Below are 14,956 nucleotides of genomic sequence, written 5' to 3'. Positions count from 1 at the left end.
CAGTTCAGGTAAAATTTAGCAATCAGCCTATAATATTACTTATTGGAAGGGATGGTATAGCATGCTATATGGCATTGGGTCCCAAAAATGTACTTATACAATAAACATGCAGAAAATTTTAATATCTTCCTTCAAAGATATTTTACCTTTACATTTATAAGCATTAATGCATACAAAAAGGCTGCCCATACAAATTTGAAAATCCCAAAATATTTGAAGGTAATAATTCTAAAAACATGCAATACAATCCAAAATCTTTCACACCACAGCAGGCATATAATGAAATAAGCAGCAAAGCTACTTTTAAAACACATGCCAATGAAAATTTCATTTAGGAAAACAAAACAAGCCAAACAATTCTGGAAATGATTTGGTGCAGTGGTCAAGTTTAAACAAATGGAAATTCATATTTAATTGCAGGTTTCCACACATGAACTAGGTGATGAAAATTTAGAATAACAGAAAACTAATCTCAACAGTTGATGTTAAAAAATGAGTTATTTTTGGTTTTATGAAGATTATAATCAATTAAGTAATGGGATTTAAAAAAAGTAAATAATGACAACAAAATCATGTTTTAATATGCACGCTGGTGACACCCAAATTCGGGTCCTCAAAAATTTAAAGAAAAAAAAAAGTTTTGTTCCTTTTCTGTATACCTCTGCTAACATAGTGTAAAACACTAAACTTCTTAAATGAGATATTAAATTAAGACATACAATTTTTCACAACTCATTCAAATAGATATCTTGGCTATCTTTCTAAACAGATCTTGAAAGCTCTCAAATATTTCTTACAAACGTGAAAGAACTTTTATTTCATCTGTCTTATACTTCTTTCATGGTTTTCATAAAAACAAGCAAGATGTTCAGAGCAATAAAGAAAACGGGAATCTTAGGATATTCTGGGAAATAAACCCAATGAAAAAATCAAGGCAATGGAACTAAGAACAAAATGGGAGTCAACTTTCTACTTTCTGTGGCTGTGCTATCTGATACAGTAGCCATCAGCCACATGTGACTTTTAATGTTTAATTAAAGTTTAATAAAATTTAATATTCAGTTATTTGGTTATCATAGCCACATTTGAAAATCTCAAGTGCCACATGGCTAATGGCTACCGTATTATATAATACAGAGTTGAACATTTCCATTATAGTAGGAAGTTCTATTGAATAGTATTGCTCAATTACATTAGACAATGTAAAAGAAAAATAGAGGTATCATGGCGGACAGAAGAAAGGACTAGATTGCAGTTCCGACAGAGCAGCATGTGGAGGCCCGCATCGTGAAATTTTGCTCCAGAACAACTACAGAAATTAGGAAATCGGGAAGACCCACAGACCCCCTGAAGGAAGAAGATTGCTCCTGCAGGACCTGGGAGACACCCCAAATACTTCAAGTGCTCAAACTGTGAAGCAGAAAAGGGAGACTGTCTGTCCCTGAACACACCACCACTGGGGAAACTGAAGGCCTGGATAACAGAAGATTTGGACCTTACCTGGAGCTGAGTCAATTTAGAGAGCTGAGTGAAATATAAGGGTAAAGGAAGCAGCAGGAAAACCCCTGGAAGCTCAATGGACCCCCATTAACTCATTTTTGCCTGGCCTCACAGGGATCCTTTGGGAGGGTGACCAGAGGCTCTGGGAAAAGGCCACAGGGGAAGGAAATCTCCAGATGAAGTTTCTAACAATTTGAACTGATCGATAAGCCTCTTGGCCAGAACTTGGGAGACAGTGTAAATCCAGTGTACAGATTCTACAGGCAAGAGAAGAAAGAAAGCCATACTTGCTTTTGCAGCTAGGAGGTGAGTAGACTTCAAGTTCTCAGCCCTGCTTACCCACTGCATGGAAACAAACTTGGTACTGTTGTGGGGGGCACAATGGAAGTGACACTGGCCCTTTGGATTCTGTGAGAGTTGGGGGAGACCTGTAACTGCTGACTTTCTCCTACTTCGCTGACAACCGGCATGACACACCAGTGGTGGCCATAATCCTCCTAGGAATGTAACTCCATGGACCTGGGAACCTCTCAGGTCAGCCACACATGGCTGGGAGCCACACAACCTCTGAGGGAAGCCCCCAAATCAGCCACAGCAAGAGCTGCTCAAGGAGAGTCAGAGCTCAGACACACCTAAGTCCTGCCCCCACCCAATGGTCTTACTCTACCTACCCTGGCAACTGAAGCAAAAGGGTATATAATCTTGAGATTTCTAGGGCCCTGCTCACTGCCTGTTCCTCCCCATACCACCACAGCTGATGCTCTCTGGAAAGTGACACCTCCTAGCAGGAGGCCAACCAGCACAAAAATAGTGCATTAAACCACCAAAGCTAAGAAGCTTACAGAATCCATTTCATCATCTGTCAGTCACCTCCATCAGAACAGGTGCTGGTGGTATCCATGGCTGAAAGACCCAAAGACAGTTCACATCACAGGACTCTGTGCAGACAACTCCCAATACCGGCCTGGAGCCTGGTATACTTGCTGGGTTGCTGGATCCAGAAGAGAGAACAATCATTACAACTTGGCTCCCAAGAAGGCATATCCATAGGAAATGGGGGATACATCAAAAAACATCCCATGGGACAAAAGGAACTAAACAGCAGCCTTGAGTCCTAACCTTTCCTCTGACAGAGCCTAACCAAACAAGAAGAAACCAGAAAACCAACTCTGGTAATGTGACCAAACTAGGTTCTTTAACACCAGCAAAAATCACATTAGCTCCCAACAATGGACCCAAACCGAGAAGCCATCCCTGAGTTACCTGAAAAAGAATCCAGGAGGAAAGTTATTAAGCTAATCAAGGAGGCACCAGAAAAATGCAAAGCCCAAGGAAATCCAAAAAATGATACAAGAAGTGAAGGAAGAAATGTTCAAGGAAATAGGTAGCATACATAAAAAGCAATGAAAACTCGAGGAAACAATGGACACACTAATAGAAATGCTGGAAAGTCTCAGCAACAGAATCGAACCAAGGAGAAAAAAATTCAGAACTCAAAGACAAAGTCTTCGAATTAACCCAATCCAACAAGATAAATAAAAAATAAGAAAATATAAACAAAGCCTCCAAGAAGTCTGGGATTACATTAAATAACCAAATCTAAGAATAATCGGTGTTCCTGAGGAAGAAGAGAAATCTAAAAGTTTGGAAAACATATCTGAGGGAATAATTGAGGAAAAGTTCCCCAGCCTTGCTAGACCTAGACATCCAAATACAAAAAACACCTGGGAAAGTCATCACAAAAAATATCATTGCCTAGCCACATTGTTGTCAGCTTATCTAATGTTAAGACGAAGGAAAGAATCTTAAGAGCTGTGAGACAAAAGCACCAGGTAACCTAGGGAAAACCTATCAGATTAACAGCAGATTTCTCAGCAGAAACCCTACATGCTAGAAGGGATTGGGGCCCTACCTTCAGCCTCCTCAAAAAAAAAAAAAAAAAAAACAGTTATCAGCCAAGAATATTATATGCAGTGCTTCATATATGAAGGAAAGAGAAGAGTCTTTCTCAGACAAACAAATGCTGAGAGAATTCAGGACAAGCAAGTCACCACTAAAATAACTGCTAAAAGGAGCTCTAAATCTTGAAACAAATCATGGAAACATATCAAAACAGAAACTCTTTAAAGCATAGATCTCACAAGACCTATAAAACAAAACTATAATTTAAAAAACAAAAAAACAAGGTATGTAGCAAAAAACAGCATGATGAATGGAATGGTACCTTATATCTCAATATTAACTGAATGTAAATGGCCTAAAAATCCTCCACTTAAAAAAAGGTAAAGAATTGCAAAATAAGTAAGAATTCACCAACCATCTGCTGCCTTCAAGAGACTCACCTAACACATAAGGACTCACAAAAACTTCAGGTAAAGGGGTGGAAAAAGACATTTCATGCAAATGGACACCAAAACCCAGCAGAAGTAGCTATTTTTCTATCAGACAAGACAAACTTTAAAGCATAGCAGTTTAAAAAGACAAGGACATTACATAGTGATAAAAGGCCTTGTCCAACAGGAACATATCCACAATCCTAAATATACACCTAACACAGGGGCTCCAAAATTTATAAAACAATTACTAATAGACACAGCAGTAGTGGGGGGGCGTCAATAATCCACTGAAAGCCCTAGACAGGTTATGAAGACAGAAAGTCAACAAAGAAACAATGGATTTAAACTACAGCTTGGAACAAATGAACCTAACAGTTATTATTATATGCTCAACATTCCATCAAACAACCACAGAATATACATTCTATTCAATAGCACATGGAACTTTCTCCAAGATAGACTATATGATAGGTCAAAAAATAAGCCTCAACAAACTCAACATAGAAGAATACTGAAATCAAGTGCTCTCTCAGACCACAGTGGAATACAACTGGAAATCAACACCACAAGGAACCTTCAAAACCATGCAAATACATGGAAATTAAATAACCTGCTCCTGAATGAGCACTGGGTCAAAAAAATGAAATCAAGATGAAATTTAAAAATTATTCAAACTGCATGACAAAAGTGACACAACCTATCAAAACCTCTGGGACACAGCAAAGACAATGCTAAGAGGAGCCCTAAACACCTACATCAAAAGGTCCAAAAGAGCACCAACAGACCATCTAAGGACACACCTTGAAGAACCAGAGAAACAAGAACAAACAAAACCCAAACCTAGCAGAAGAAAGGAAATAACCAAGATCAGAGTAGAACTAAATGAAATTGAAGCCAAAAAAATAAAAAATACACAAGATAAATGAAACAAAAAAGCTGGTTCTTTGAGAAGATAAATAAAACTGATAGACCATTAGCAAAATTAACCAAGAAAAAAATGGGAGAAAATCCAAATAAGCTCAAAAAGAAATGAATCAGGAGATAATACACTGACACCACAGAAATACAAAAGACCATTCAAGGGTACTATGAACACCTTAATGTGAATAAACTAGAAAACCTAGAAAAGATAGATAAATTCTTGGAAAGATACAACCTTCCAGCTTAAATCAGGAAGAATTAGATACCCTGAACAAACTAGTAACAAGCAGTGAGATTGAAATTGTAATTTTACAATTACCAACAAAAAAGTCCAGGACCAGATAGATTCACAGAATTCTACCAGACATTCAAAGAACTGGTACCAATCTTATTGACACTATTCCATGAGGTAGAGAAGGAGGGAACCCTTGCTAAATCATTCTATGAAGCCAGTATCACCCTTATACCAAAACCAGAAAAAGGCATAACCAAAAAACCTACAGACCAGGCTGGGCATGGTGGCTAATGCTTGTAATACCAGCTTTGGGAGGCTGAGGTGGGCGGATCACGGGAGGTCAGGAGTTCAAAACCAGCCTGACCAACATGGAAGAAACCCTGTCTCTACTAAAAACACAAAAAAGAAATAGCCAGGCATGGTGGCACATGCCTGTAATCCAGCTACTCAAGAGACTGAGGCAGGAGAATCACTTGAACCTGGGAGGTGGAGGTTGCGGTGGGCCAAGATCACACCATTGTGCTTCAGCCTGGGCAACAAAAGCAAAACTCCATCTCAAAAAAAAAAAAGAAAGAAAGAAAAGAAAACTATAGACCAATATCCCTGATGAACATAGAAGCTAAAATCCTTAACAAAATACTAGCTAACTGAATCCAACAAGATATCAAAAAGATAATCCACCATGATCAATTGGGTTTCATATCAGGGATGGTTTCACATATGCAAGTCAATAAATGTGATACACCATGTAATCAGAATTAAAAACAAAAATCACATAATCATCTCAATAGATACAGAAAAGGCACTTGACAAAACTAGCAACATTTATGATTAAAACTCTCAGCAAAATCAGCATACAAGGAACATATCTCAATATAATAAAAGCCATCTGTGACAAACCCACAGCCAACATAATACTGAATGGGGAAGAGTTGAAACAAGAAAAGGATGCCCACTCTCACCACTCCTCTTCAACACGATACTGGAAGTCCTAGCCAGAGCAATCAAACAAGAGAAAGAAATTAAGGGCATCCAAATTGTTAAAGAGGAAGTCAAACTGTCACTGTTTGCTGATGATATGATTGTTTACCTCAAAAACCCTGAAAGATCCTAAAACACATAAAATAATTCAGCAAAGTTTCAGGATACAACATTAATGTACACAAATCAGTTGCTCTTCTATACATGAACAACCCAGCTGAGAATCAAATCAAGAACTCAACCCCTTTTGCAATAGCTGCAAAAAAACAAAATATTTAGGATTATACCTAACCAAGGAAGTGAAAGACCTCTACAAGGAAAACTACAAAACACTGCTGAAAGAAACCATAGAGGACACACAAAAATGGAAACATATCCCATTCTCATGGATGGGTAAAATATTGTGAAAATGACCATACTGCCAAATGCAATCTACAAATTCAAAGCAATCCCCATCAAAATACCACAATTCATCACAGAATTTAAAAAAAAAAATTCTAAAATTCATATGAAACCAAAAAAGAGCCCACATAGCCAAAGTAAGACTAGTAAGCAAAAAGAACAAATCTGGAGGCATTAAATTACCTAATTTCAAATTATACTGTAAGGCCATAGTCACCAAAACAGCATGGTACTGGTATAAAAATAGGCACATAGACCAATGGAACAGAGTACCCAGAAATAAATCCAAATATTTACAGCCAACTGATCTTCAACAAAGCAAACAAAAACATAAAAGTGGGGAAAGGACATCCTTTTCAACAGATAGTGTTGGGATAATTGGCTACCCACGCATAGAATGAAACTGGATCCTAATCTCTCACCTTATACAAAAATCAACTCAAGATGGATTAAAGACTTAAACCTAAGATCTGAAACTATAAAAATTCTAGAAGATAATACTGAAAAAACGTTTCTAGACTTTGGCTTAGGCAAGGATTTTATGACCAAGAACCCAAAAGCAAATGCAATTAAAACAAAGATAAAGCGCTGGGGACTTAATTAAAAAGCTTTTACATGGAAAAAGGAATAGTCAGCAGAGTAAACAGACAACACATAAATGGGAAAAGAATCTTCACAATCTGTACAACCGACAAAGGACTAATACCCAGAATCTACAATGTACTCAAACAAATCAACAAGAAAAAAACAAACAATCCCATCAAAAAGTGGGTTAAGGACATGAACAGACAATTCTCAAAAGATATACAAATGGTCAACAAACATATTTTAAAATGCTCAATATCACTAATTATCAAGAAGATGAAAATCAAAAACACAATGTGATACCACCTTATTCCTACAAGAATGGCCATAATGAAAAAAAAATAATCCAAAAACAGTAGATGATGGCATGGATACAGTGAACAGAGAATACTTCTACACTGCCGGTGGGAATGTAAACTAGTACAACAACTATGGAAAAGAGTGTAGGGATTTCTTAAAGAACTAAAAGTAGAGGCCAGGCGCAGATCATGTCTGTAATCCCAGCACTTCGGGAGGCTCAAAGTGGGCAGATCACCTGAGGTCACGAGTTCAAGACCAGCCTGGCCAAAATGGAGAAACCCTGTCTCTATTAAAAATACAAAAATTAGCCAGGTGTGGTGGTGTGCACCTGTAATCTCAGCTACTCAGGTGGCTGAGGCAGGAGAATCACTGGAACCTGGTAGGCAGAGGTTGCAGTGAGCCAAGATTGCACCATTGCACTCCAGCCTGGGCAATGAGAGTGAAACTCTGTCTCAAAAAAAAAAAAATTATTACTAAAAGTAGAACTACCATTTGATCCAGCAATCCCATTAGTGGATATCTATCCAGAGGAGAACAAGTCATTTTACAAATGTTTACAGCAGCACAATTAGTAACTGCAAAAACATGGAACTAACCCAAATGCCTATCAATCACTGAGTGGATATAGAAACTGTGGTATATACACATGATGGAATACTACTCAGCCATAAAACGGAATGAATTAATGGCATTCACAGTGACCTTGATGAGACTGGAGACTATTATTCTTAGTGAAGTAACTTAGGATTGGAAAACCAAACATTGTACCATCTCACTCATAAGTGGGAGCTAAGCTATGAGGATGCAAATGCATAAAAATAACACAATGGACTCTGGGGACTCAGGCCAAAAGGGTGGGAAGGGGGTGAGGGACAAGACTACAAACAGGGTGCAGTGTATATTGCTCAGGTGATGGGTGCACCAAAATCTCAGCAAGCACCACTAAAAAACTTATACATGTAACCAAACACCACCTGTTCCCCAAAAACTTATGGAAATAAAAAAATTTTTTAAATAAAAAAAAAGAAAGAAGGAAAAATAATGATGGCTTGAAAAGGTAAGGAAGTAATGTAGACCAAGAAATGCAATTATATATGTCAAACTGAGTCTGTGGGGCCAATAATATTTGCAAATTATGCAAATACTAGCACCCTGCACAATCAATTCTTTTTCCTACATATCTTTACTTCAAAGAGAGATGAAAAAGTTAGCATAATTTTTAAATTTCCATAAATTTTCAAATTGGCTTATAGCAAATCCCCTTTAAAAAGTTCACTTTCAGTCATTAATTTAATCATTTAAATATCAAAGAGAAAATAAAGTATTTCAAAACAAAGAGAAGAGAGTCAGTTCATAACTAACAGGTTCCAAACCTCTGCCAGTTGCATCCTCTCTCATATTCTAGCTACAAATGCCCCATCGCTATCCCTGGACAGTTCATGAACTACCTCTCCGAATGGTGGACACTACTGTTGGGCATTCGAGGCCTGATATGTTATGCTGCCACCTTAACGCTTCTTTGGTACATTCTAACTATTTGATGCCTGTGAGTTGGATTTACCTTTTGGGTATTAGCATTCTTCACCTTGTAAAAAAATTTTTTTCTCAGCTACCCTCTGAATCAAAAATGGGTAGTAACTTTTCTTTAAAGCAAACTGCTCCTATCTCTCCTTCCAATTACTAAGTTTCAACACTTAAAATTTGTGTTCTCAAAAAAGCCAGTAAGAGAAAGAATTATACATGGCTTCTAATCATGGCTGTAATATTTTTAAATCAAGAAATGCAGAAGAAAGAGAGACAGAAAGGGATAAATTTGAGGCTTTAATTATTCTCCCATGAAATGGAGTGTATCACCAGCATTCCATAGAAAAGCAGTCAGTTATTTTTAAAGGTCAACTGGAGTAAAAAAAAAAAATTAGTAAGATAGGTTGGCTCATCTTTTACACAGAATCGAATACTTCAGAAAGCCTAAAAAAGGAGTTTACATTATTTACCCACAAGTGGGTAAGACCTCAATGTTAAAACTCTGATGCCAAGTACTTTAAAACATCAACAAAGACTCTCTATATACAAAAGAAGCCACGATTATATTATTAAATTGAAAAATAATCAATACCTTTGATAAACTTTTTCAATACATAAGAAAGCATTAGCTTATTTAACCTTTTAAATGTAGCAATATCAAGCTTTGCTCCACTAACTAAATGTAAAGAATTTTTAAGGACAGGCACGGTGGCTCATGCCTGTAATCCCAGAACTTTGGGAGGCTGAGGCGGGCTGATCACAAGGTCAAGAGATTGAGACCATCCTGGACAACATGGTGAAACCCCGTCTCTACTAAAAAATACAAAAATTAGCTGGGCGTGCAGGTGAGCACCTATAGTCGCAGCTACTCAGGAGGCTGAGGCAGGAGAATTGCTTGAACCCAGGAGGCAGAGATTGCAGTGAGCTGAGATTGCATCACTGCACTCCAGCCTGGCACCTGGTGACAGAGCAAGACTGTCAAAAACAAAAAAAAAGAATTTTTAAGATACCATATACAATAAAAAACAAACAAAAGGGATAAATCATTTTCTTCAAAAATATCTTGTCATGTATATTGACAAAATGCAAGGAACAGTAATCAGTGTTCTCCCTTTAAGACATCAGAACTTGCTTGGAAATTTAGTCCTGTTGACCTTTAAGTCATTTCAGCCCAATTTGTTCACTCTCTAAACAATTTTGAAGACTTGACCACTGATGTTTAAGAATCTGACACAAGATTATTTAATTTAAATCGAACACTATACTGCCTGCGGCCACAAAAGCAATAAAACATTTTCTACCTCTCCACCCCACAGATCGTCGTTGTGATGCTGTGAACAATGAACAGAAAGCCAGATTTAGAATTTAATTTCAAAGAGAAGATTCACAACTTGTTAACAAAAGATAAAGCAGTAACAGTGTCCTGCAAATAATACGATTATTGAATTAACAGAAAAAATGTGTTTTTCCTGGTACACATGGTATTTATGAAGCCAGTAATATAAAACATCCATCAAGCAATCTTATTAGAATTAGAATCATTATTGGTGCAACACTTAAGAGACTATACTTTATCCTATATAGATTTGTATTTTTAAACAATCATACAGTAACTGTTACAAACACAAAGTAAAAGCAAACATCTTTTGTTTGACTTTTTATTGACATAAAAACTGTCAAAAAAAATAGTAAAACTGAATATATTCAGTTTAGATAAGGGGAAAATACAAAATGGGGCAAAAGTTTATATATATATGATCAAAATTATACAGTAATGTGGCTTTTATTTGTACATAATATGCTGTTGTGTTATGCAAACAAATCTTACTCCCCTTTCAAGGTACCCTTTAAAAAAACTGTCAAAAATATAATGCAACATTATCCAAAAGAAATATATGAGCCAAAACTATAATACACATAAGTTTAAATTTTCCGGTAGCCATATTAAAAAAACAACTCAAATTCATTTTAGTGACATGTTATTTAACCAACTCTATCCAAAATACTATGATTTCAAAATGTAAACAATATAACAATTATTAAAGAAATACATAGATTTCTTGCAGAGTTAGCTCACTGCAACCTCTAACTCTGAGGCTCAAGTGATTCTACTGCCTCAGCCGCTTGGGTACCTGGGACTACAGGTGCATGCCACTCACTCGCACCTTGCTAATTTTTAAATTTTAATAAAAATTTTCACAGTCCTTTTTATTCTAAGTGTGAATTTTAACTCACAGCATATCTCAATTCAGACTAGCCACATTTCAGGCACTCAATAGACACATGTAGCTAGTGGCTACCATACTGGACAAACCAGGTTTAATTAATCCCTTTATTAGACCAGTGGCCAAGGCACAAAGATTGCTTGAAGAGAGGTCTGAAATCAGCCTAGGCAACAATGTGAGACTGTCGTCTCTACAAAAAAAATTTAAATAAAGCAGCACTGTGCGAGTGAGTGGCATGCACCTGAAGTCCCAGGTACTCAGGAGGCTGAGGCATGAGGATCACTGGAGCCTCAGAGTTAGAGGTTGCAGTGAGCTATGATCAAGCCATTGCACTCCAGCTTACGTAACACAGTGAGACCCTGTCTTAAATAAATGTCTAAATGATAAAAATTTATAAAGAAAGCTGTCAATAAAAAAGGACTATTACTCAGTCTACTAAAAAAACTTATAGGCAAATGTCCAATAAATAGAGGGCAAGTAACATCACATTTGTAATGCAATGACTTCTACTAATTTAAAACTGGTGATCATGTAAAGGACAATCCTAAAATTTGCATTAAAACCTCCAGGAATGATTTTCATACTTTCAGCATTCTCACCCTCCGGGTGTGCTCTTTAACTATTAACTTGCTCTGCATGTGTTCTTGATAAAGGACTATGCTATCGTAATTACATCTGTTATAAAGCTTTGTACAATGCTAAGGATCATGTGTCTTTTTTAAAAAAAGGAGAAGGTGGGCCTATCTTATTCATTGCTCTTAAGTATTTAGCCATATCTGGTAACTAGCAGGTACTCAAATATTTGTCGAATGAATTAATGCTACTGGTATTTAATAAGGCATAAAACTTCAGTGCTGGAGATATGGCATGTGAAGAACAACTGGCCCAACCTACCACCCATAGTAGAAACACCATTCACAATATTGCAGACAGAAGCCACCCACTGTTTTAAACAAAGTCTGTAAATACTGATGGCCCAAAAGCTGCATGGGTCAGAGCCAAATGTATGTTTTGGCTGTCCTTCCCTGTTAAGCTAGTTGGTATTTTTTAATAATCTGAGTTAAAAATATTTAAAAAAACAGAATTCACATGGAAGCCACTATCAAGTTTTTGTGAAAAACCAATAAATCTGACAATCTGGCATCTTCAACCCTGGTAGTGCCACGTGATGACTGTCACCTTTAACAAGGCATCTGTTTTAGTTTCCACAGTCTCAAACCATACCCTGCTTCTCCAACAGGGAGTCCTAAAATCAACTGGCTGCTGTCACTTTGGGCTGATGGTTTTCTTATAGTAGTTGAACTAATGGGAAAATCAAATATTTATAGTCTCTATATTTATAGCAAAGAACTAAAATGAAGAAGAATCCTATATTTATTATGCCTGGGGCTCTCTTCATTAATGCACCTGTTTGGCCCTGCAGCATCTAAATTTGACACCTGATGTAAACACTTTTAGTAGCAGGAGTCTGACATACTTAGCCCATTTCATTTCTTGACAGCCTTAGTGGGGATGGGGGGGTTACTTCTTTCATGATAAGGTAAATCTGCTGTCCTATTCTATCTACTCATTGACCTGGAACCTCTGCTAGAGATACCCAGCATACTCCTTCTGTTCATAAGAAAGCTATCACATTCTGCAGTCTTCCCTTCTCCTCTCCTGTAACTGTTCTTTACAGAGAAAAGAACAGAGAAAAGAACTGTTCTTTACAGAGAAAATTCCACCATTCTAAATTTCCCCCTCAGGACATAATCTAACTTTGTAGGGTTCTTCCTAAAGAAGAGGAAGAAACATCTCAGTAATTTTATTTCTTATCTAGACAGTGAAATGACGGTGGAATGGAACTCATATTCCAAAAGACAAATGCCATTATATTACTGAATATAAGCCATTGTAGCATGCTCTATATAAATCTTGTAGTACATTTTTCATTCAACATACATTCAATAAATATTTATTAAGCACCTACAGAGTACCATGCTAGGTAAATCTAAAAACAGAAAATCATTCATCTAGTTCTTCATATGAATCACATAAAAAACTAGCCAAATCTTAATAGTAAAAGCCTGCAGAATTTCATGAAATATGTATGGAAATGCAATCTAATTATAAGTAGAAATACTAGTACATAACTAAAATTTTATTTAATTGTGCCAAATATTAATATACAAGAAGGAAGTTTCCTTTGGTCGGTCAAGCAGGGGTTCCCAATTAGCCAAAGAAGACCTATCAACAGAATATCAAGTTTTATCTGGTAGGATTGATTTCAAGCTGATGCTGCCTGTCTTTCCCTCCTGAGTGCACCAGATTGGTAGCAAGGAAGGAAACATAAAGGTGATGACTTCACAATGATAAAAAGGGTCATCCCTTTATAACGTCATACTCTCTGCACTCTCTGTTTGCCTGATGTGATGCTGCTCGTTTTTTTGTATATATAATTTCTATATGTACAAAATATCATGCACATAACTAGTGACTGCCATTTTAAAAAAATGTTTTCAAAACAGCATCTCACCCTTAAAACAAATCTACTATTCTCCACTCTCTGATGGAGCACACATAAATGCCACCCAAGGAGACTCCATATCACAAAGAGACCAAAAGAAGATAACATTTTCCAAAATATAACTTAGAGTCTTTTCTGAAAAGGTTTTATTTTCCCACAAGATTAAAAAGTTACTCCTATACTTTAAGAGGGAGAAACTGACAAGAGTGGACAAAAGGATTAAACTTGAAACCTCAAAGCCCAAAATGGGAAGAGCTGCTCTGAAATCTGATACTTACGGCTGCCACTGACTCTCCTCCATGAAGGACATGCCTAACATGAGACTGCTATTTCCTCTCACTTTGGTCCTTGCAGCTGACTTCTGTACTAGTATTTGGCCCTGAATTTCAGTGTCTCCAGTGATTTCAAATTAATTTTGATCTACATTAATCCTATAGTGGCTGACCAGAAGAAAAAGTAAACCTATCCCAGTAAGAAACAATTTAAACAGTGGCCACGTAATAATAGATATATGTGCTGTACATCAATTTCATTTTCTATACATTACTATAGAATTCTATTATTATGATGTTCAAAATCCTTCTTTTAAAAATGGACAAAAATGGGTGGAGAGGCTAAACACAGTGGCTCATGCCTGTAATCCCAGCACTTTAGGGGGGCCAAGGTAGGCAGACTGCTTGAGCTCAGGAGTTTGAGACCAGCCTGGGCAACATGGTGAAACAAAAAACATACCAAAATTATCTGGGTTAGTTGGGCATGGCGGCACCTGCTTGTAGTCCCAGCTACTCAGGAGGCTGATGTCAGAGGAGCACTTGAGCCCAGGACAGGGAGGCTGCAGTGAGCCAGTATTGTGCCACTGCACTTCAGCTGAGAGACAGGGAAAGACAGCGTCTCAAAAATAAAAATAAATAGCAAGCCTGACCCATGTCTGGTTGCAACTCCTGGTGAAACTTGCTTATTGTGTGTGAGAAAAATAAATAAATAAATAAAAAATAAAAAAAGGATGAGGGATGAAGAAAATAAAACCCTCAGACTGGACCAGATGGGAAAAAAATAACAAAAAATAATTCCCCTAAAAAGTTATCTAGGACTAGCCATTACATAGTCTCACTCCTTAACTCTGCAGTATTTATTTACCTATTACCATATATGTTTTCCTAGTTAGTACTTCAGTAGTCCATTATTTTATGTATCAAGGACATCACAGAGAATAACTCCTAAATACAAGCACAGTTAATAAGGAGTTTAACACAAAGTTCATGTTCAATATCCAGTATCTACTTTAAGTATGTATCAAAAGATGAGTTCATTTTGACATTTTAACAGTGGGGGAGAACTCTTTATAGCTATAGTTTTAATTTATTTACCTGGAAAAATTAACCCTCAAGATGACAAAAATAATTTTTCCTCCAGTTATCCCTGAGCCTATATCTATAAGCTT

The 14,956-nt window shown here is 36.9% G+C and overlaps 1 protein-coding gene across 5 annotated transcripts in view; it reads right to left on the bottom strand.

The window, feature by feature from the left end:
* Positions 1-14,956, bottom strand: part of LOC100412083 (E3 ubiquitin-protein ligase TRIM36) — a 55,418-nt gene that overhangs the window by 23,839 nt on the left and 16,623 nt on the right. The window lies entirely within an intron of this gene.

This window comes from Callithrix jacchus, chromosome 2, assembly GCF_049354715.1.
Source record: "Callithrix jacchus isolate 240 chromosome 2, calJac240_pri, whole genome shotgun sequence".
Taxonomy (NCBI): domain Eukaryota; kingdom Metazoa; phylum Chordata; class Mammalia; order Primates; family Cebidae; genus Callithrix; species Callithrix jacchus.
This window is presented reverse-complemented; position numbering and strand designations above follow the sequence as displayed.